We start from the raw sequence: 21,443 nt of genomic DNA, 5'->3' as shown, positions 1-21,443 counted from the left end.
AAAAGAACTAGAAAGTTCTTTACGAATTCTCTTATATTGCTTGTTTTCATTAATTAATAGACCAACTAAAATTGGGATTGAATCCCATGAATGCTGGAAATATCAAAGGTGAATATGGGCCCATTCACCTGCCATGTACACCACATAAGATGCATCTATGAGATGGTTAGATGTGCAATTATTATTAACCCGCAACCTGGCCGGTGTTTGCGAGGTAACTTGCTTAGTAATTTAATTTCGAGCATAATTTTTCAGATTTTTCTATTCAAGAAGTTCATCTTGATAAGTTGGTTTAGCAAAATAATTTATTGAATGCCTCCACTTAATAGCTAAACTATTGCTTATGAGAATAAAATTATCTATATCAGTTTGATATAGGTTATATACGAAAGTATATTATTTTCTTCCCTCACAAGTGGTTCAGGGCCAGGAACCAAATAATTCCATCTTATTATTATTGATGTGCGCTGTATATTTTGATTAATACCATAACGTACAAAGATGGATTTTCAAAATTGAAGAAAATAAGTTGAGAAAAAGTTACACGGAATGAATTATCATTTGTACATTTAGATCCTTGAATAAGATAGTATGAACTTGAAGTTCATAAAAGGATAATTCATTTACAATATATTGCAAAGTATGTAGACGCATTTGATGACCTAAAAAAAGTAACTACATTCTCACTGCAAATGCTCCTATTAGAATAAGTCCTAGAAGGACAAAGTCTATAGTACGTTTAAGTGTTAGACCAATCGATTTCAAATAAAATTCTTGACAAAGAAGATGAGCAAATGATCAAAATGATCATAATAAGGAGGCAAGTGATCTAAAGATCACATGACATAACACTTCATAAAATCTCATGAGAGATTCAGGTACCTAAATATATGAATGAAGAGATCTCTATGTTATGTCTATATGAAAAAAAGGAGGTTGGAACCGATATAAAATGTTTGTCGACGACATCTATCATAGCGCTAAGTATAGATGAGGATCTCAAGTCGGTCGAATACAGATACAAAAATATTGGCCAAATAGAAGAAACACAATTCAAATAGAATTGGTTTCATATGAAAGACATGTAGTTTTGGACATGTAGTTCAAACACTTGAAAGTATAAAGTTAATGGTATGTGCAATCAGTTTTCGATATCTTATTTGTCTAGCATGACATGAAAACTTGATATGCATCTAATTAAAGTCTATTATATGACTTATATGACTTAACTTATATGACAATCTTTGAAGGATTTAAATCGATTGAAGCATATACAATTCTTGGTCCTGAATTACCATATGATAAGTGTAATTTGTGCACATATGTATCTTGCTATAACTATAAGCATGATAATGTGATAGCGGGAATTTTTACCTCTAAGGAGATATTGAAAAGGTTATTCTACGACATTATATGAAGATATTACATATATACAAGAATGGTAATTTCAAGGTGCAACATATTTATTCAAGTGATAATATGACTGATTTGTTCACCAAATCTCTACCGATGTCAATCTTCAAGAAGCTAGTGTACAAGATTAGGATGCGAAGGCTCAAAGATGTGAATTGATGCTCTCATCAGGGGGAGTTAATACGTGTTGTACTCTTTTTTCCTTACAAGGTCTTGTCCCACTGGGTTTTCCTTGCAAGGTTTTTAATGAGACAACCAAAAGGCATATTGTTAGATATGTGTACTCTTTTTTCTTTTCTAGAATTTTTTTCCCAATGGGTTTTATTCTAATTAAGGTTTTAACGAGGCACATTATCTGTTGAATAGACATTCAAGGGGGAGTGTTATAAATAAAATTTTATTTATGGTGAATGTCTATATTTAGAGAGATTCTAGGGTTTATTACTTGGTGGCTAAGTTACTCTCTACCTATAAATAGAGGGTTCTATTCCATTGTAATTCATCCCAAATTAATAAAATTCTCTCTCTCTCTATACTTTTCTCTGCAATACTCTTCTTCTTCTTTTATTGTTTTAACAAAATTAACCTTAACCGCTCATTTAATATCTTAAATTAAAAATAGCATGAAAATATATAATATATATGTATGATTTATATATAGGTAAATTTATAACGTGTATAACATATGTATACCCGTTAAAAAAAGTAAACAATCTGGCTGGTTATTACTTTAATATGACGACCCGCCGGTCGTCTTAAGAATTTATGCCCCGATCCCATATTAACTACTTTCCCCAAGTTTATTTCTACTAATTTGATTTTCCGGGATGTTCGGTTTTGAGTTTTGGAGAGTTTTGAGATACTTAGTCCCTAAATGAGAGCTTAAGTGTTGGAGAGTTGACCATAGTCGGAACAGTATGAAGACGGCATCAGAATGAAAATCCGATGGTTCCGTTAGCTCCGTTGGGTGATTTGGGCTTAGGGGTGTGTTTGGATTGTGTTTTGAAGGTCCGTAGCTAATTTAGGCTTGAAATGCCGAAAGTTAATTTTTGAAGTTTCCGGTTCGATAGCGAGATTTTGATCCGAGGGTCGGAATGGATTTACGGAAGTTGGAATAGCTCCGTAATGTTGAATGTGACGTGTGTGCAAAATTTCAGGTCATTCGGATGAGGTTTGATAGACTTTTTGATCGAAAGCGTATTTTTAGAGTTTTTGGAATTTTAGGCTTGAATCCGATGAGAAATAGGTGTTTTGATATTGTTTTGTGCATTTCGAAGGTTGGAACAAGTTTTAATGAGGTTATAGGATATGTTGGTATGTTTGGTTGAGGTCCCGGGGGCCTCGAGTGAGTTTCGGGTGGATAGCCGGACCATTTCTTGATGTTTGAATTGCAGAAAAACTGCTGGTGTGTTGCAGACCAGTTGTTCTTCACGTTCGCGACTGGCCATCGCATTCGCAAAGGGATAGGACGTGGAGCTGAAGGTTTGGCCTTCGCATTCGCGAGGGAGGTCCCGCGTTCTCAAAGGACTAGGCTCTTGATCTACGCGTTCGCGAGAAGGGGGCCGCGTTCGCGATGGGCTGGGAGCTGAGCCTCCTCGTTCGCGAAGAAGGGGACGCATTCGCGAAAAAGGAAAAATGGTCAACGTCAATTTGTACTTTGCGAATGCGAAGGTTCGACCGCGTTCGCGATTAAGGGAATCCCTGGGCAGATTTTTAAAACCCAATATCAAGGGTTTGAGCCATAATTCATATTTTGGACTTTGGAGCTCGGGAGATTGCGATTTTTGAAGAGATTTTCACCTGGGTAATTTGGGTAAGTAATCCCTACTCGGTTTAGACTAATTTTCATGAATCTACACTTAAATCTATCTTTTAATTTTGAAATTTGTATGAAAATTGGGAAAAAGTTCTTACACCAAGAAATTGAGTTTTGATTGGGGATTTGACATCAGATTTGGATAATTTTGGTATGGTTAGACTCGTGAGAGTGTAAGGATTCTGGAACTATAAATTTTACCCGATTCCAAGACGTGGGCCCGGGGGGCATTTTGGTTATTTTACCTAATTTCGCATATTAGCTTGGAATTTAATTGTAGAATCAGTTACTTGAAGTGTTATTTATATTATGCGATTGAATTGAATAGATTTGGGCCATTTGGAGTCGAGTACTCGTGGCAAGAGCGTGGTTTCAGGTTGATTTGAGTTGGTTCGAGGTAAGTGGCTTGCCTAACCTTGTGTGAGGGACTTTCCCCTTAGGATATGATATATTTGATGATTGAAATGCCTTGTACGTGAGGTGACGAGTGCGTACTTGAGCTAATTGTTGAAAATCCGATTTTTCTTTAAGTATTTCAATTGAGTTCCTTTCTCCTGTTTTATTCTACTTGCGAATTTAGCCTGTTGTTAGTTTAACATGTTTAGTTGACTTAATTGCCTATTTACTTAAACTGCCTTAATTGCATTACTTGAAGCATGTTAGGCTAGAATTATCTGTTTACTTACTATAAAATTTAGCATTTATCGAGTATTCTTGTGTTGCTGCTGTGTATTTTTAATTTGGGACTACGGGACGGCATCCCGGGAGATCCCCTATACGTATTTATAATCTGGACTGAGGTGCAGGATATCAAGAGATCCCTGTCACATATATTAAGGATACCAAGAGATCCTCGGGATACCAAGAGATCCCATGCATATATTGAGGATACCAAGAGATCCTCGGGATACCAAGAGATCCCTATCATACATTGAGGATACCAAGAGATCCCTATCATACATTGAGGATACCAAGAGATCCTCAGGATACCAAGAGATCCCTAGCATATATTGAGGATACCGAGAGATCCTCGGGATACCAAGAGATCCCTGGCATATATTGAGGGTACTAAGAGATCCTCGGGATACTGAGAGATCCCCGGTTATTTCCTTGTGATTGTTTTGCCTCTGTTTCAGTTATTGAATTCCTTGTTTTCCTGTATTAAATTCTTATCGTTAGTGTACAATTGTACTGCTTATCTTATATTATCATGTCTTATATTCTTTATTTTATCTCAGTAGGGCCCTGACCTTCCTCGTCACTACCCGACCAAGGTTAGGCTTGACACTTACTAAGTACCGCTGTGGTATACTCATGCCCTTTTTGCGCATGTTTTTCATGTGCAGATCCAGGTACTTTCACTCTGTCTTATCATCCTTGAGGCGAGGCGCTTCTGTAGAGACTTCGAGGTATATCTGCCACGTCCGCAGACCGAGGAGTCCCTTTTTATCTTTCTGTAGTAGTATAGCCCTTCAATATTTCCCTTTTGGTTAGACATTTCTGGAGTTAGAGCTTCTTATGTATCTCTTAGTTTGTGATTTATGAGTTTCCGGGTTTTGGAAAAATGTATTGGTCCTGAAAGTTAATATTGTGTATGCCGAGTAGCACCTTTAAACGCTGTTTGATTACTCTATTTCTGTTTTAAATTGTTTTCTTCCGCAAATTTGGTTTATCTTCCGCATTTTAGGCTTACCTAGTCGTAGAGACTAGGTGCCGTCACGATAGTTCACGGAGGGCGAACCAGGGTCGTGACATTTAAAGATCCCAAAAAATAAGGTAGTACTCTATATTCATAGTTTTTTAAAAACTTTGTAGTATTAAATATATCATAATTTTTATTTATTTATAAACCTTTTGAAATTTATGGTCTTAAATACGACATAAATTGTTTATGGCTATAAGAACTTGTCATTAAGGGTAAAATAAAATATTCAAGCTAAAATATTTCCAGAAACCAATTTTTTTTTTTAAAAAATAGTATTCTATTTTGAATAGATTAATGAGGAAATAATATCTTCTTCTTTTTTTGTAGCGGAGAAAGTAATAACAATGAATTTTTTTTGTTTTCATTATATCTATTGTGATTAGACTAATGAGAATATAATGCCATCCTTTGTTAGTAGGAGAAAATAATAAGAATGAATTTTAGCTGTTTTTTTTTGGTAATTAATTTTCTTTTATATTAATCACCAGAGATCAGACTTTACAATTCCATAGTCGAGCAAAAACTCAGCTGACTATCTCAAAGCAATAAACAAGATGCTAGCCTAAGAACATAGAAACTAATCTACTCTTCTAGATAAAACTGTTGCATATGATTCTTAGCTCGAGGCACTACTCTAACATTATAAATGTAAGCTATTTCTCTTGCTAATACATCACTGTTACGATATCTTTGCTCAAGTATACGTGTGTTCCTTTCAATCCATAGTGCATATGAGGTTTCAGCATAGACCATCCTGAAAATACTGGCCTTGTTTGACTTCCCTTTACCTTTCTTGATGATCCATTGGAGGTGTTGATCCCAGCTGGAAATGATCATATGATCTTCTTGAATCCATCTCAGAATTTTCTCCACAGTTTCGTTGCATATGAGCACTGCACAAATAAGTGTTTCCTTGTTTCAACTTGGCCTTGGTACATAACACATTGATGGGTGACATTTAATCCCCAGTTAGCTAGTCTGTCTTTGGTAGGTAATCTTCCATGTAACAACAACCACATATTGAATACTACCTTTGGTCGAGCAGAGTTCTAAAACACTAGACATTTCCAGCTCATTTTTGGCAAGTCTCCCATTAACTGTAAGTATATTTGCCTAATACTACTAGTATTATGATCATTGGAGTTCTAAGCTTGTAGCAAGATATTTCTTGACCTAATTATTCTTCTTCCCATTCAACTAGCCTGTTGTGGGACTGGCATATGTTGTAACTATTGTTGCTTGATGTAGTAAGCATTAATCCATCTTATCGATAGCTTATCCTCTTTGTGAGCCAAATCCCTGCATCTTTTAGCAATTGCAGCCTTGTTCCACAAAGAAAGATTTATGAGATTTAATCCACCAACAGATTTAGGAGTACACATCTTCTCCCATGCCACAAATGCCTTCTTAGTGATAGTATTACTTCCTGACCAAATATAACTTTTACAAAGAGCCTCAATCATTTTCAGAACCTTAGCAAGCAAGATGATTAGCTGAGCGTAGTAAGCTTTGATGCCAAATATGACAAGTTGTACTAGTTTCACACGACCAACATATGATAACTTTTTAGTAGTCCATGAGGAGATCTTGGCTGTGATCTTCTCAATCAAAGGTTGCCACTGAATGAGAGCTATTTTCTTAGTGGAAAGGGGGATACTTAGGTATTTGAAAGACAAGGAGCCTTGTTCAAATCCTAGATGATCCAAGATCTGTTTCTTCACCTTTTGTTTCACTCCACCAAAATATACTGAACTTTTACTCAAATTGGCTTGTAAACTTGAAGCTTCAAAGAACTGAGAAAAATATTTGTACAGTGTCATTATTGAGGACAGATCACCCTTGGAAAACAATAACAGATCATCAACAATACTCATATGAGTTATGCCTAACTTCCTGCACCTGGGGTGGTATTGAAAAGTAGACTCCTTAAGTTCATTGAGAAATCTGCTCAAATACTCCATCACAATGGAAAATAGGAAAGGAGAGATGGAGTCTCCTTCTCTAAGACCCTTAGTAGCATTAAAAGGTTCAGTAGTTTCTCTATTCACAAGGACAATATAGTTTACTGTCTTGATATATTCCATTATCAATTTGATGAATCTGTCAGGGAAACCAATCTCTTCTATCACTTGTTGTAAAAAAATCCACTCCACTGAATCATATGCTTTTTGGAGATCAATCTTTATCATATATACCTAGGGGATATTTGAGCTCTAGTATAGGATTTAATCAGTCCATGAGCCAAAATTACATTATCTGTACTCTTTCTGCCAAGAATAAAACCAGCTTGGTCTTCAAGAATTATGGTTGGTATAACTTTCTATAGTCTAGAAGCCATGACCTTAGAAATCATCTTGTATAGGACTGCACAACATGCTATTGGTCTGTACTCCTTGATTGTGGTTGGCTTGGATATTTTAGGAACTAGAGTTATGGTGGAACAATTTATTGGTTTATAGATCTTATCAGTTAAAAAGAACTCCTTGATAGATTCTGTAACCTGAGTGTTGATAATGCCCTAAGCCTTCTTGAAGAACACTGCATTAAATCCATCAATACTTGGTGCTTTATCATCCCCAATAGCTTTAAGACTCTCAATAATTTCTTGATCTATTATCTCTGCACATAATTCCCTTCTTCGTTGATGAGACAAAATAGGACCATTTTTCACGTATGTTCTATTTATGGAAAGAAGGGAATTGACAGCTAATCCCATTACACTTTTGTAAAACTCTATAATCTCTTTTTTAATAGCTGCAGGGTCAGTCAACTTGTCTCCTAGTACTATTGTAATTTCCGTAATCTGCTTTCTTTGAGCTCGATCTTTCATGACTGCTGTAAAGTATTTGGAGTTGGAATCACCCAATTTTATCCATCTTGCTCTAGCCTTCTGCTGTAGTACATTCTCCTCAATTAAAGACCACTTATCAAGGTTAGTAGTGTTTCTTTCTCCATATCTAATAAAGCATCAGTATAAGAATTGTAATATGCTCTTGGGTGTTCTTCAGTTCTAGTCTGTCCTTTTCAATTCTTTGAGTGATGCCTCTGAATTCCCTAGCATTCAAAGCCTTCAGAAGAGACTTCAATTCTTTCAACTCTTTGCACACTGATTTCAAAGTCCCATGAATATTGTGAGAATTCCATATATTTTCCACTATTTAAGAAAAGTCTTCATGTGATGCCCATATGTTGAAAAATCTGAAACGTAATCTACCAGTCCAAGTTGAAGATGAAAAAGTTAGTGACATAGGAGCATGATCTGAAATTTGAGGCAGATCATAGACAGTTTCTACATGGCCCAAAAACATCATCCACACATAGTTACCAAAGATTCTGTCCAGTCTGCACTAACCCTATTTGCACCAGGTTGTTTGTTTGTCCATGTATAATATTTCCCTCTCCAAGGTAATTCTGTCAATGCTGCTTGTTATAGACAATGAACAAATTCTTGAATCTCTGAATAACTGACTAGATTATAGGAAAGACTATCATTAGGATATAACACTGGATTGAAATCCCCTGCAATTATCCATGGACTTATGATACTTGCTAATAGTAGTTGTAAATTATCCATAAAGTTCTTCTTTGTTCTATCCCATTATAGCCATAAACTACAGTAAGTAAGCAGTCTATGTGTCCCCTTCTACTCTTCACTAGGCAATGAATCATTTGAGGATCATCCTTAAGACCAGTGATAATGAGATGATTAGTATCTCATAACAATCAAATCCTGCCATTCCTAGCATCCTTATAATTTGTCAGCATACTCCATCCAGGAATAATTGCTTTTGATATCCTTTGAGCCTTTTCTTCCTTCACTTTGGTTTCTACAAGACCTACTAATTTTTTTATTGCTTCTAATATACTCTCTAACCTCCTTCCGCTTATACCTTTTATTTACACCTCTAATATTCCTGAACAACCAATTCATTTATATTGACTGTTGCTCCCACCTTTATCCCACCTCTATCACCAGGTGGAATATAGACTTCATATTTACTTGTAGACATTGTCTCAAACCTATTTATCACTGAAATGGGTGACAACTGAGGGAAGTTAATGAGGTTCAGTTCATGGCTTTGTATTGTTTTGCCTTTATCAACCTGCTTCTCATCTATAGATACCAAACTTTGTTGAGTATTGCTCTCCTTAGGTTCATGTGTTTGTCCATGGATTTCAGTTTCCATATTGGTGCTAGTTTGTTGTGGCATCTCAGATGAGACTATATCCCTTGGCACAGATACAATAGGCATAGGACCCTTAGTTCTCCATTCCTGTATGATGACCTTATTTCTCCTTGCTTTCTTAGGCTAAAGTGGCTGTTGTGTAACAGGTTTTACTTGATTAGAACACTTGTGTTCCACCACTAAATATTTCTCACAATAGACAGACTTCCAGTCATATGTGACACTTTGCAAGAACTTCATTCCAGTTGGATCCATCACCATAACTTCACTTGGCAGCTCTGTAATAACATTAACCTCAATAAGCATCCGAGCAAAGGATACTCGAGTCTGTTTAGTGGTACACTCATCAACAAATATAGGCCTTCCAATCACACTAGCAATTCTACTAAGTGAATCAACTCCCCAACAAGACATAGGTGATTTAGGAAATTTGACTCACAGTGGAATAACTGTAGGAAATTCTTTAGTGAAATCAAAATCAGGGGTCCATGGTTTTAGGACTATAGGATTGTTGGCTATTGAATAAGGACAAGCACAAAGGATTTCATGAGCATCTTCAATGGTTTTAAATCTAATTATGTAGTATCCTTCATCATGATAGAACAAATCAGGCTCAGGTACATGTGACCAGTGCAAATTAATATACCTCTTCATCGCATTATACCCTGGTCCATCTCCGAGAATATAAGCAATCAAAGCACACTTCCATTTGTTTTCTTCCGCTTCCACCTCTGATTTGTCTAATTGAACCATAGGTTGTCCTTTTACCATATCTGTCTCTACTAATTTCTCCGATGAACTTACTTGAACTTGAGCTGGTTTGTGCATGTTTACTGTTCCATTGGCTGGAACTATCATAGTAGCTACAGTAGAACTAACTAACACTGGTGATGTTAGATCTAGCTTCTTAGAGATGTTAGGATGGCTCGAAATGGAACCAATTTCACATGCAGCATCTTCCTTAGCTGGATCTGAATTTTGAGATGAAGCTGGTGGAGTAGCTACTGGAGCTACTTTTCCATCAATGGCTAATTTCCTATAATCATCAAACTTCCCAGAGTAGGTAATGGATATTTACGTGATCGACCCCTTCCCCTGCCTCTTCCTTTCGCCATGGCTACATTATCGGCGTATGTTTAACTAATGTGCGCCGAGAGCATTTTGAAGAAGAAGAGTCTAACTGTTTCCATTATATATATATTATTATTATTTTGGTTAAATGGGTAAAATTTTATTTAACCAAGCATAGAAATGTACAATTCCTAGCTCATTTTAACTCTAGAGCTTGGCCAAAGAGAAACAAAAATTCTATCAATCTAATTCCCCCACCCCCACTCCCAACCCCACCCCCTCCAAATCTATTTCTCTATTTACATATGTCATATGTCATACCAAGCCAAGACTTGGATAGGGTAGCTATTTAAACTTTCCAATATAGTCTTCCATTTGATCTCTAAGATGTAATTGTAATAAATGTTTTTGATTTTTTGAGTGCAGGAAGTTACTTACCGGAAACAAGCTCTCTATTTTCTAAAGGCAGAGGTAAGGTCTGCGTACACTCTACCCTCCTCAAATCCTACTTGTGAAACTACACTGAGTATATTGTTGTTGTAGAGCAGGAAGTTACTTACCCGTGAAACCTGCACAAGTTTCTCTCATTCTAAATGTGATAGATTGCTGCTGGGAATAGGAATGCTAGTATACTTGCTCAATGCCTGTTGTTGTTACTCCTTTTTTATAACTATTCAATTTCATCATTCTAGGTGCCAATTTGGTGTCGTTCTCTCATCTAGTGTAGCAATGTAGCCCATACAGTTCTTGAATAATCGCGTTCAAATAAAATATGGTTCAGTATTTCCTCAATGTTTATTCTACATAGTATGCAATCACTAGACACCCATATAACCTGTTCCTCAGTTTATCAACCGTAGCCAGTCTTTTATGAAGAGCCAACCAAAGTATGGATTGGTGCCTGGGTAATGATTTTGATCCTATTGCTATTCTCCTCCATGGACTCTTTTGGTATTGTTAATCCTAAATTGATTCTTTGAATTAGATTTTGTGAAAATCTCAAAAGAGAAGATCTTCAAAATTCCTAAATTCGTGGGGTTTATAAAAATTTTGTTGCTATTTTTTGAAACTAGAATACCGCGAGTCATTATAAATATAAGTTTTATTTTGTATATCTTTGTAAAGATCCATTCATTAATTATTATTTTTGTGATGTATATGCTTGTCCTTCTTAAAGACCATTTTAGTTATGGATGGATTATATTTTGAAGAAAAAAAAAGGGGTTAAAATTTTCAGCTCTTGTAATGATTTTTCAAAGGAATTTTTACAAACTTATACACTATTGAAAATTTTATTACCCTCCCTATTCAAGTTTTAATTTAATTACATTATATATACAAATTTATCAATTATATATACTTTAGGAATTAAATGGGTATCTCGTTATAGTAGGAATCAATTATTTCCCATCCTTATTCTCTCTCCTTCATACGCTCTCTCTTTGTGTGTGTCTCTCTCTCCCCTGCTCTCTCTCTCTCTCTCTCTCTCTCTACGTCTCTCTCTATCTCTCAATCCCTAATTCCAGTAATGTAGAGTAAAGGAAAGAGAGCAGCAATTCCCACCATTGACAGCCATTAAAAAACTTTGAAGCTTTGAATTTGAATTTGGGTTTTCAAAGAAGAAGAAGAAGAAGAAGAAGAAGAAGAAGAAGAAGAAGAAGAAGAAGAAGAAGAAGAAGAAGAAGAAGACATGACATACATTATACTTACAAAATTATAGTAAAGTTATAGAAAAATTATATTCTCGTGTTTATATGTCACGACCCCAAATACCCGGTCGTGATGGCGCCTATCTGTCACGACCCGAATTTCCTACCCTCGGAAGTCGTGATGACGCCTACCCGTGGAAGCTAGACAAATCGCTTATTGTAGAATTTCGAACTCATTTATTAGTCCTTTTTAACAACTTAAACTAACATGTGATCAACAGTAAAACATTAACGTTAAGTAAAAACAAGTGGAAGACTTAATCTGATATAAGTAACCATAACCAATACGACTACGTCAACATACATCTCTACCCGGAATCTGGTGTCACGATATCACGGACTGTCTATGAATACTATAACAAATGTCTGAAAAGAAAGTACAATCTGTCTCAGAAACAAATGAAAACAGAATACATAATAGGATAGAAGAGAACACCGGGCCTGCGGACTACCTCGGGATCTCTAGCTGGACTGAAGGCAGCCACCCCAAATGCTACTATCCAAAAGTTGCTCCGGGATCTGCACATAGTGCAGAGTGTATCATCAGCACAACCGATCTCATGTGCTGGTAAGTGTCTGGCCTAACCCCGGCGAAGTAGTGACAAGGCTAGGACCATACTACTAAATAAACATGTGCAGTTATATAATATGCAGCGGAAAACAAAACATGAATAAACAAGTAGAGATGAGAGGGGGTACATGTTGTGGGAAAATATCGGTACCAACATTAAATTAAGAGGAAAGCATAACAAAATTTAGAATTTACAGCAAAACAATAAGGACTCGTATCCAATCTAAAAACACTTCGTGTTATCAACTGTTACGGCGCGCAACCCGTTCCCAAAACATACTAACTCTGTTGCGGCGTGCAACCTGATCCATACCATTTATCACTGTTGCGGTATGCAACTTGATCCAATAATATTATTGTTGCGGCGTGCAACCCGATCCAAATATAATATTATTGCGGTATGCAGCCCGATCCAAATATACAGTTCAACACTAGTCACAACAAGTGTCTCGGCAAGGGATCAATATAGAAACCATACTATCCCGGCAAGGGAATCGACAGTATAAGCAACTACGTCCCGGCAAGAGAAATCAGCTATAACCAAACTTGTTCCAACATCTAACTACCTCAATTAGCACCAATACTCAATCATAAGTACTTCCCAAGAGGATAATCATAATCCTTGCTCAACACAGAAAATCAACAGCTTAGGCATTCGTAGGATTTATCAAGAACACAACAATTTCAAATTTAAGACCCACGGTCATGCTTGACATCAACGTATAGATACTCGTCACCATGCCTATATGTCGTACTCAACAAAGAACATGTAGCACATAGGACACAACTCCTAATCCCTCAAGCTAAGGTTCTCCAAACACTTACCTTGATGCCACGAACATAATTCAAGCCTCTACTATCGCTTTACCTCGTGATTCCACCACCAATTCGCTCGTATCTAGCTACAAGTTACTTAATTACATCAATAAACACTAAATGAATCAATTCTAATGCATGAAAATGAGTTTTTTTAAAGTTTTACCCAAAAGTCAAAAATTGCCCCCGGGTCCACATGGTCAAAACCCGAGGTTCGAACCAAAACCCGATTACCCATTGCCCCACGAACCCAAATATATAATTTGTTTTGAAATCGGACCTTAAATCGAGGTCCAAATCCCCAATTTTTTAATTGCACCCATAACACCCAATTTCCCCCATGAAAATCATTGATTTTGAGTTGAAATTATGTGAAAAGATGTTAATGATTGAAGAAAATGAGTTAAAATTGACTTACAATCGATTTGGAAGAAGAATTGTCTTTGAAAAATCGCCTAAGAGTGTTTTGGTTTTGAAAGAGTGTGAAAACTGGGAGATTTTCGGTTAAGTTATAAAATTGTTTTATAACAGGTTGCAGATATGGGAATTGCGACTAGGGTTCGCAATTTCGAACCCCGACCTCTGCTGAGTTCGCATTTGCGAAGGGGTTCTCGCATTTGCGAGTTGGGAAATGCGAACAAGGGATCACATTTGCGATAATTGGCCCAAAAGGGGCCTATCGCATTTGCGAGGAAGAGCTGGCCTGGGCTGTTTCACATTTGCGACTCAGCCTTCGCATTTGCGAGCCAGGCCTGATCACACCAGCTAAAAACCTGCAATTCACCAAGTCCAAAATCTACCCCGTGGCCTATCCAAAACTCACCCGAGCCCTCGGGGCTCCAAACCAAACATGCACACCAACCTAAAAATATCATATGGACTCGCTCGTATATTCAAATTACTAAAATAACATCAACAACTATGAATTTAGCATTAAAATCATGAAATTTCTCAAGAACTTCAAATTTCCCATTTTTCTCAAATATGATCCGATTTATGTCATTTGAAGTCCGTTTCTTACCAAATTTCACAGACTTATCTTAAATCACATATAAGACTTATACCGGGCGCTGGAACCAAAATACGGGCTCGATACCATAAAGTTCTAATCACAATTCATTTCCAAATCTCATAAATAATTTCAGAAAATAATTTTCTTTAAAAATTCATTTCTCGGGCTTGGGACCTCGGAATTTGATTCCGGGCATACGCCTTAGTCCCATATTTTTTTACGGACCCTTCGGGACCGTCAAATTACTGGTCCAGGTTCGTTTACCCAAAATGTTGCCCGAAGTCAACTTAAATGCATTTTAAGCCAAAATTTCAACATTTTTCACAGATTTTCACATAATAGCTTTCCGGCTACGCGCCCAGATTGCGCACACAAATCAAGGTGATGCTGAAAGAGGTTTTTAAATCCTCGAAATGCAGAATTCATTTTTAAAAATAAGTGATGACCTTTTGGGTCATCACACTATCACAATACTAGGTAAGCCAACATAAACAAGTAACCACAATAAATTCCTTTTAATAAACCTTTTTTTCTAACACTGATTGAGTTTCAAATTTTCATAAGAAATATCAAAATCACTGAAATGTGCGGAAAGACAGTACAATAACAAACCAACACAGCCCAACAATCCGGTGTCACAAGTCTAGAGCCTCTAAATACGACCAGTCCGACTGACTAATACATAATAAGCCCAAAAATGTAGAAAACAAAGATAGGAAGGATTAAACTAGGGCTGCGGATGCCGTGGAGCTACCTTGCAGTCTCCGATAAGCTCCGATAATGCTGGGGACCCTCACTCTGCCGCTCGAACACCTGGATCTGCACACAAAGTGCAGGGAGTAACGTGAGTACGCCAACTCAGTAAGTAACTAAAGTAAATAAGGTCCAAGTGTAGTGACGAGCAGTTAAAAATCATATATAAGAGTATGCAAGAGAGTATCAAATCAAACTCAATAATTTAAAAGCTAGTTACTTCGTAAAAACTTCATTTTCAATTGAAATACTTTGAAATCATTTACTTAGCAGTTTTCAACAGAGGCTCATTATAAAAGAAGAGTGAAATCAACAAAAAATATCATAAATGGGCCCCTCGGGCAAGGTATCACTCATAAATATAGAGGTCACTCGTGACTCAACTCTCGTCACACAGTACTCACACTCGACACTCAGGCTCAATAATATTTCATAATAGTATTAATCATAATAACCGCTGTGGCATGTAGCCCGATCTATTGTTTATAGTCGACTACGCTCACTAGGGGTGTACAGACTCTGGAGGGACTCCTACAGCCCAAGCGTCATATCTCGCTGCGGCGCACAATCCAATCCAATATATATATCGTTGCGGCATGTAGCCCGATCCATATAAGTATTGCTGCGGCGTGCAGCCCGATCCATAATATATATAATATTGCTATATATATATATATATATATATATATATATATATAATCCTCACCATTAGGTCCTCAACCTCTCTCAGTCATTAACCTCACAGCCACTCGGGCATAACAATGGAAATTAGGGAAACTCAACCCAAACAGTTTTCACATTTTAAGAAGTAGAGTGATAAAAACTAGGTCTAAACAATAAACAGGTAAAACATGACTGAGGATATGCTTTCAAACAGATAGAGTGAGGAAACAGTAAAAAAAATGCCCCTAAGGTCTCAACAGGTCAGCACAAGGCCCCAAACATGGCATACAACCCATAATATAGTATCAATCTCTAAAATACGTGATATCATACGATTTCAAATCAAATATGCGGCTTAATAGGTGCTACGTGACGGACCAAGTCACAATCCTTACTGGTACATGCTCACACGCTCGTCACCTCATTTATCAAAATAATACAAAATACCGGGGTTTTATATCCTCAGTTCCATATTTACAATTGTTACTTACCTCAAACTGGATGAAATACTACTCCGCGATGCCTTTGCCTCTCGCCTCGGCCTCACTTCGCGTCGAATCTACCCAAAATTAGAATCATAATATTAGAATATGCTAAGAGAACGAAGACCATGCGAAAATAATCAAATTATACCAAAAATCCGAAATTGATCCACACCCGACTCCCGGGCTCACATCTCAAAATTTCATAAAAATTACATCAATAGAATCCTTATCCTCCCACGAGTCTATTCATACCAAAAGCATCAAAATCGGACCTCAAATGGTCCCTCAAATCCCCACTCAAAGCTCTCCAATATTAAAACCTAATCCCTCAATTTTCTTCCTTAATTTCCACTAATACCATGATTAAACAATGGAAAAATGGTCATAAACTCAAGCAATGAAGCTTAGGTAACTTACCCAACTGATATTCTTCGATTTCCCCTTGAAATTCACTGCCCTAGCTCACTTCCTGTCTTAAAAAATGGAGAACTTAGCAAAAATTCGCGAAGGAAACCTTATATACTTTCTGACCTAGGTATTTCGCACATGCGGTCCCTTTTTCCGCTTCTGCGCTACCGCTTTTGCGGTTTTCACTTAAATCCCCTGTGACGACTCGGCCAGTCGTCTCATGAGTTACCGCTCTGTTTCCCTTATTTCTGCTTCTTTATGCTTTGTTTAACTGTGTTATGTGGTATCGGGTCGGTCGGATCGAGTTCGGAAAGGATTTGGTAAGGTTTGAGACACTTAGTCTCTTTAGAGTGAGTTTAAGATGGAAAAGTCAATCGCATGTTGACTTGTGTGTTAGAGGGCTCGGATGTGAGTTTCGATGGTTTGGTTAGCTTCGGGAGGTGATTTGGGACTTAAGAGCGTGATCGGAATGAGTTTTGGAGGTTCAGAATAGATTTAGGCTTGAATTGGCGAAATTGGAGTTTTGGCGATTTCCGGTTGATAGGTGAGATTTTGATATAGGATTCGAAATGGAATTTCAAGAGTTGCAGTAGTTCCGTTGTGTCATTTGGGATGTGTGTGCAAAATCATAGGTCATTCTGACGTGGTTTGGTTGGGTTTTTGATGAAAAGCGGAATTTTGAAGTTTTTGGAAACTTAGGCTTGAATCTGATGTGTTTTGGTCGATTTGATGTTGTTTGAGGTGTTTTGAAGATTGGTACAAGTTTGGATAAGGTTTTGGGTGCCTTTGGTTGAGGTCCCGGGGGCCTTGGATGTGTTTTGGAGGGTTGAACGGACAATTTTGAGTTAAAGAAAAGTTGCAGATTTCTATTCAGCTGTTGCAGATTTCTATTCAGCTGTTGCAGGTACTTTACTCTTCGCATTCCCGAGTGGACCCTCGCATTCGCGAATAGTCAGTTGAGGAAGGTGGAACTTAAGCCTTCGCGTTCGCGAGGATGGCTACGCGTTCGCGAAGGGCTAAGTGTTTGTGCATCGCGTTTGTGGGGTAGTGTCACGTTCGCATAGAAGAAAATGAGCGGCTGAGCTTCAGTGGATTTAATTCATCGCGTTAGCGATAGGTGTAACGCGATCGCGAAGGCCTATCTGAGTGAAGTATCGCGTTTGCGATGGGGTTGTCGCGATCGCGTAAGAGGAATTTTGGTCAAGATTATTTTGTGCTTCGCGAACGCGAGGCTTTGACCGCGTTCGCAAAGAAGGATTTTCAGGCCTGGGCAGAAGGTTTAAAAGGTCGTCTTGTCCGCAAATGTGGGGTTTATTTCTCCCATTGTTGGTCATTTTTGGAGCTATTTGAAGGAGATTGAAGAGGCATTCAAGGGGAATCACTTGGAGGTAAGAATTTTGGATTAAAACTCGATTCTATTGTGAAATCTACCTTATAAATCATAGAATCTAAGCCTAAAATTGAGGAATTAGGGCTTGAGATTAAGAGACTTTAAAATGAGTTTGAGGGGTCATTTGGACTCCGATTTCAGTGTTCTTGGTATGTATGGACTCGTGGGAGGATAAGGATTCCGTTGATGTAATTGTTATCGAGTTTTGAGATGTGGGCCCGAGGTTTGGGTTTGGCCAATTTTGGGACTTTTTGTATTATTTGATTGTTTTCGCTTGAGCTTCGTTCCCTTAGCATATTTTGATGCCGTGATTTTGTTTTTGAATAGATTTGACGCTAGTGGAGGCCAATTCAAGGGGCAAAGACATCGCGAAGTAGTATTTCACCGGTTTGAGGTAAGTAACCATTGTAAATCTAGAACTGAGGGTACAAACCCCGGTGTTTCACTTGTTTTGATAAATGCGATGACGCACATGCTAGGTGACGAGCATGTGGGCGTGCACCGGTAGGGATTATGACTTGGTCAGTCCCGTAGCAACTATTAAGTCGCGTATTTGATTTGGAAATCTTATATTATTTCGTACTTTAGTCATTTATACTGTGTTATGGGTTGTACGCCATGTTTGAGGCCTTGTGCTGACCTGTTGAGACCCTTAAAGACATTTTTACTGTTTTCCCTCACTTTACTTGTTGAAAGCATATCCTCAGCCATATTTTACCTATTTAAATGTTTAAAACTGATTTTATCACTCCACTTCTAATAGTGAGGACTATTTGGGCTGAGTTCCCTGATTTCTATTGTTGTGCCCGAGAGGCTGTGAGGTTAATGACTGAGAGAGGTTGAAAACCTAATGGTGAGGATATAATATATATATATATATATATATATATATATATATATATATATATATATATATATATATTATGGATCGGGCTGCACGCCGCATCGATATATATATTGGATCGGGCTGCACGTCGCATATATATATATATATATATATATATATATATATATATATAGGATCGGGTTGCGCGCTGCAATGATATGACGCTTGGGCTGTAGGAGCCCCTCCAGAGTCTGTACATCTTCAGTGAGCGTAGTCGACTATAAATTACGGATCGGGCTGCATGCTACAGCGGTTACTATGATTTCTATTATTATGAGATATTAATGAGCCTGAGTGCTGAGAGTGAGTACTGAGTGACGAGAGCGAGTCACGAGTGACTGAGAGGCTGCCCGAGAGGCCATATTCTGAGTGATTCTTGGCCGAGAGGCCCAGTTATGATATTTTTACTGATTTCACTCTTCTTTTAAAATAAGCCTCTGTTGGAAAAATTGCTAAGTATATGATTTCAAGTGTTTTAAACTGAAATTGATGATTTTACGATGAAACTGGTTTTAAACTGTGAAGTTGACCTGTTATCCTGTTGTTTATTTAGTTATATGATTTGTAACTGCTCGTCACTACTTTCAGACCTTTTTTACTTTAGTTACTTATTGAGTTGGCGTACTCACGTTACTCCCTGCACCTTGTGTGCAGATCCAGGTGCCCGAGTGGCATTGTGAGTGTCCTCAGCTGATCCAGAGGTTGCCAGAGATTTCAAGGTAGCTGCATAATGTCCGCAGCGTCTGTTTTCTCCTTCTTATCTTGTTCTTTTCCTCATTTTCTAGACTTACGTTGTATCAGGCAGTCAGTTATGTAGTAGAGGCTCTAGACTCGTGACACTAGATATTTGGGGCTGTGTAGTTTTCATGTTTATTTGACTTCCACATATGTAATTGTGTTTTAAATGCTTATTACGGAAATTCGGTATTTAAACCTGTGTTAGAAAATGGTTTTATAAAAGGAATTTGTTGTAGTTAATGGTTTAGTTGGCTTGCCTAGTAATGTGATAGGCGCCATCACGACCGGGTATTTGGGGTCATGACAAGTTGGTATCAGAGCCTAGGTTACATAGGTCTCGCGAGTCATGAGCCGGTTTAGTAGAGTCTCGCAGATCGGTACAGAGATGTCTGTATTTATCCTCGAGAGGCTGCAGAACCTTTAGGAAAATCTTCATATTCTTGAAATTCTTGTCGTGCAAACTTGTTGATCCGAATACTAAACTTCTGTTATTCCTTTCTCTCACAGATGGTGAGGACACGTGCTACCGGGCAGGGTGGACGACCACCAGTTCCACCAGTTGGGGCCACCAGAGAACGAGGACGCGATCGAGGCTGTGGTAGGGGTAGAGCAGCTAGGGCAGCACCTGTAGATCCACAAGTTACCCCAGTTCAGGATCAAGCCCTAGTTGTGGATGCTACAACATCACCAGCTCAGGCACCAGCCGTACCCATTATGATTCCAGGCCTTCATGAGGCTTTAGCTCAGATCTTATCAGTGTATACCGGTTTGGCTCAGCGATTTTAATTACTACAACCACAGCTACTTCTCAGGCCGGGGGAGGCACCCAAATTCCCGTTGTTCGCACACCTAAGTAGGTTGTGCAGGGACTACAGACACCGAGGGCACCTCCAGCTCAGCCGGTTGCACCAGCTCAGGAATTTGTGGTACCAGTTATGCTAGACGACGAGCAGCATCGACTAGAGAGGTTTGGTCGACTCAAGCCTCTGACTTTTAGCGGTGCAGAGGGCGAGGATGCCCAGGGTTTCTTATATAAGTGCCAGAGGATGCTTCGTATAGCAGGGATTCTAGAGACCAGTGGTGTAGCTTTTACCACCTTTTAGTTTTCTGGGGCTACCTTCATTTGGTGGGAGGCGTATGAGAGGCGTAGGCCTGTTGGTGCAGCGCCCCTTACTTGGTAGCAGTTCTCTATTCTCTTCCTAGAGAAATATGTACCACTGTCTTGCCGAGAGGAGTTGCGCAGGCAGTTCGAGCAGTTGCGTTAGGGAGAGATGACTGTGACACAGTATGAGATGCGGTTCTCTGAGTTAGCCCGTGATGCGGTTTGGTTAGTTCCCACAGATCGAGAGAGGATTATGAGGTTTGTTGATGGTCTCACATATCAGCTTCGAATTCTCATGACTAGGGAGAGGGTGACAGGTGCTACTTTCGAGGAGGTTGTTGACATCGCCCGTGAGATTGAGTCGGTTCGCCGCCAGGAGCGAGAGGAGAGGGAAGCCAAGAGGCCTCGGGGATCTGGTAGCTTTAGTGGTGCTCCTTCGAGGGGTCAGTTCCAACAGGGACGAGGCCACTGATAAGTTAGGATTTTAACGTGTTTTATGCCCCTACTTGCTTATACTTTTAGTATAAATTGCTACAAAATAGTCCCAAAAGGCTCACAGGTTGTGCTTGATTGCAGGTTTGAGTGACAAAGTGAAGAAATGTCCAAGATCGGCTCAAAAAGGAGTGAAACCTGCTCAAGTATCAAAGACCAAGAAATTCAAGAGGAGAAGGCCTAGTGCGGACTGCTCAAAAGTGACTGCGGCCGCACTAGGAGGTTT

This window comes from Nicotiana tabacum, chromosome 20 (assembly GCF_000715075.1).
Source record: "Nicotiana tabacum cultivar K326 chromosome 20, ASM71507v2, whole genome shotgun sequence".
In the NCBI taxonomy this organism is placed as follows: Eukaryota; Viridiplantae; Streptophyta; class Magnoliopsida; order Solanales; family Solanaceae; genus Nicotiana; species Nicotiana tabacum.
Note: the sequence above shows the minus strand (reverse complement) of the source record.